The sequence below is a fragment of the Diabrotica virgifera genome, chromosome 7, assembly GCF_917563875.1.
Source record: "Diabrotica virgifera virgifera chromosome 7, PGI_DIABVI_V3a".
Classification (NCBI taxonomy): domain Eukaryota; kingdom Metazoa; phylum Arthropoda; class Insecta; order Coleoptera; family Chrysomelidae; genus Diabrotica; species Diabrotica virgifera.
The window spans coordinates 43,166,972-43,171,267 of record NC_065449.1 but is presented as its reverse complement, the minus strand read 5'-3'; positions in this window follow the sequence as shown (position 1 = coordinate 43,171,267).

The following is a 4,296-nucleotide window of genomic DNA, read 5'->3' as shown; positions in this document are numbered from 1 at the left end:
GTCCGTTAAGACAACTTTGTTATTACCAAATTTACAGAAAGTATCGAATCGTATTCAGGCATTTTAAATATCATTAATAGGCCCGCTCGGAGCTGGCCGACTCCGCTCACATAAGATCTCCGTACAAAATGTGTTCGAAGTGAAGCAGCTTGCCGGACAACGATTTTTATACTGCCGTGCTAGGACCAAAGGCGGTAACTAACATTTGAGAAAATGGTGGCAAAATCGATGTCAAAATTGAATGCTAAAATTTTGGCCCGTTAGGGATTTATGGACTAGCTAGTAGTTTTTATGCATGGATATATGCCCCAGTTTATTAACGGAACCGTTAATTATATTTTAAAACAAAGTTTTATATAAAAAGAGGTAGATACCGCTAAAACGTTTTATCAAATCTTACTATAAAACTAAGCCTATTAGCGGTATGTGGTTTATAGTTGTGATTGATATGAAATAGAAAGGTTTTCTGTGTATTCCAGTTTACTAAATTGAAAAAATTAAAGTACTATTAAATGTTAGTTTTTTGAGCCACAATATGACAACAACAAATTGACAATATTTAGTTGTCGTTATATCTGTTTTCTTTCAAGAGTCAATAAATACATATTGGTTCATTAATATTAATGTTTTATTTGCGATTCAATATAGACAATTTAATAGACAATCGAACACCATACCTTTTGTCCGGTACATACACAAAACCTATTTAGTATTACAATGGTATTACCTCATAATTATCATTTTTTTATAAAATCTTTTATAGTGCGTCTAATAATTTGGGCAGAACTGTACTTATACAACGAAAAACCATAATCAGTTCAGATTGTTATAGCTGTTTAAACATCTGCGTTTTAAAGAATTCTTCAACTGTAAATGTGATTGTAAACCATACTTTTGACTATCCAGGTACCTGACGCATTCTTAGAAAATTTATAAAGGAATAAAACCAGCATTTTTGTATAAAACTTATGTAAAGGATTCTCAAAAGATAAGGTAAAGATATCCTAAATCTACAATCCCGTATCTTTAATAGCATTGTATAACTAGACTACTATTAGACATTGTCTAGTTAAACAATGATAATAGCTTGTATTGAAACAAAAAAAATGCAATCTATGGGTTTAAAATTTAGTTGTTGCAACCTAACACTCATATAAATCATCCACTTGGCGCAGATTCACATTGTTTAGGACAACATAAATGGTTAATTCTTGAAATAGTATAAACAAAAATGAAAATATATTTCAATAGATATAATAATCTCGAAAAGTTCTTACCATCCTCGCTAATTATTTCTTTTACTAACACAACTCTTTTAACTAACACAATAATTTAACCTTGTAAAGTTAGGCCGAATTTACTTTGTAATACTAAGGCGATTTGGCGGTTTCTAACTGTAGGCGTAGAATTCTTGAAAGTAGATTAGCGGTAAGTGCAATATGCTAAGGTATATGGACGGCAACTGTAGCAGATACCGTCAAAACGCCATAGTATTTAACATTTGCCGCCAAATTGCTTAGTATTTTAACTGAAAAGTGTAGATACCGCTAACAAAATTGCAATTTTATTTAAAATATAATGCTTCTACAACTCCAAAGACTTTATAAATATACACTAAATACCCTATTCTACCTAAAAATACAAAAATCTTATTTTCGATAAAAAATCAGATCCCGCCTTTGGGCTTAGCACGGCAGTATATTGTCGTGTTATGCCTGGTGTATAGGCCTATTCCAACTGGCCTTCGCCCATTTCGCCGTGCCTCGTTGATACTCGTAACAATTATCGAATTGTAACTGACAAATTTGCACAAAGCAAAGAGAGGAGAATAAACCTGCTCTATAAATAATAACTTATGTAAGCTATTTCTATATTTCAGTTCATATTTGATTTAGTTTTAAAAATATAATTAAATGTAAATCTGTATCAGTTACGTTCTAAGTATTTTTATAGTGTGGGAAGTAGAGGTTGAACATCACAAAATGGACACAAGTCCGGTTTTATTTTATTTCTGGTATACCAAGGGGAGCTTATTGTGAGGCTAAATTTTCTTAAAAAATTTCGACGCGGAACCCACATTTCATCCCTTTAAAGGGGGTAATTTGTGGTTTTTGCGAAACGTAGCCCTTCCTGTACGTTTTGAAAAAAATTTACTTAATGGTAAAATGAAGAGGACTATATTTCCTACCATTTATTTCCCGACAGCATATGTTTATCACCCACCGTTTTTTTTTTCCGGAAGCACCCCCAAAAAAGGAGAAATAATAAAGAAAGTGGTTTTATTGGAATCCTGCGCACACCATGCTCTTTATTAAAATGCTTCATATCATTTTGTGCACGTTCTTACTACCCATGCATGGACAACAAAAGCGATTTCTTAATGCAACCCCTGTAGCCAAAAAAAAAATAAATAAACGGGGGTTGAAAAAAAATTTTTTTTTTGCTTTTTGACCCATATGGACATATGCTCCATCAATAGGGTTTTTCATAACTATATATGATTATTGCAGGGTTTCTTCTTAATTATTTTCATTACAGTTAGGGAAAAATATTGTTTTAAAGCATCTTTTTTAAAAATTTGTCAACGTTGGGGCACCACCCCTGCTAAACGATGGGTGATAGACATATGCTGTCGGGAAATAAATAGTAGGAAATATTTCTCTTCATTTTACTATTAAGCAAATTTTTTGCAAAACGTACAGGAAGGGCTACGTTTCGCAAAAACCACAAATTACCCCCTTTAAAGGGATGAAAAGGATGGTTTCGGGGCGAAATTGTTTAAGAAAAAGTTAGTTTCATACCGAGAACCCCTTGATATACTAAAAAAAAAAATAAAACCGGACTTGTGTCTATTTTGCGAGGTTCCACCTCTGTTTCCTACACTATTATGCTTAAAAATAAATTTATATTTGCATATTATGTATTATGTATTGGCTTGGCCTACACAAAATTTTACCCCACCAGCCGCCACTGGTGCAGGTATAAATAATATCAACGAAAGATATGGGGGATACCAGGGTTTCTAATAATTATGCAATTTACGTAATTATCATCCCATCTATTGGAAAAACTAAATGAAAATAATGTTTTTATTTTCAGGTAAGTATAAAAGTCTTATACAAGTCTATACAAGTCTTGTAATACCTGATATACAGGGTGGGGCTTTAGTGTGACAAAGTCCAATTACTCGTTTGTCATAAGAAATACAAAAAAGTTATTTAGGTAAAAGTTGGGGCATAGATAGGACCATAATATAAAAATATTTTCAGGTATACAGGGTCATTCGTATTGACAGGGTGACACAAACTTATGTTTTTTCAAATGGAACATCCTATATGTTTTTATATTTTTGGATTTTCACCGATGTCTTCTTTCTCAAAATTTAGGAATTCGTAATATTATACGAGGTAGTTTTAAAGATAATTACGTTTTATTGTTAATTTCGTAGCAATATTCGCACCCTGTAGAATTGTAGTGATTTAACGTCAAAGTTTCTATTTATGTTCAAACGATTTTTAATATAGTCTACTATTGTCAAACATTAATAATAAAGCGAAAAGTTTAATATTAATATACAGGGTTGGTCAAAACTCGGAAGGAGTATTTTCTGAATTTTCTTAAATGGAACACCCTGTATTTTAGTATTCTAATGAAATGATATTTTATGTTACTTTTTTATTTCTAAAGCATTCCCTATAACTAAGTGCGTTAATTTTTGAGTTATTCGTGATTATTTAATCCAAACATTAATTGCAACAAAAATTTCGTCAAATTTTATTAGGTGGCTGTGCAAATATTCAATCAAAAATAATTTTTCAAAACAAAGTAGATATTAATCTAGACTGATCCTTAATTTATTAAAACTGGATGAGATATCCAAATACCTACATAGTTAAGATTATTGGTGCGTAAAATATGAATAAAAACATACCTACAAGATTCTACATAGTTTTCTATAATAATAAATTTGCTAAAACATTTGACAATATACTATTCTTGTAGTTTCAGTTGCTTTGTTACCATTATTATTATTAATTTTTTAATAAGTAACTGATTAGTAACTGATTAAAATGGTTTTTGTGCTAGGAGAGTATAACAAAAACGTGCTACTAGCAATAAGAATTTTTCATCAGAAATTCCCTGATAAACGAAAACCAAGAAGAGAAACTTTTGAAAATATACTAAATCGGTTTCAACGGACTGGATACTTAAATTACCAGAAACCTGATCAAATAAAAAGTAGTGTAAATGAATAAAATTAATTAAATGTAATCCATAGTGTAACTGAGGATCTGC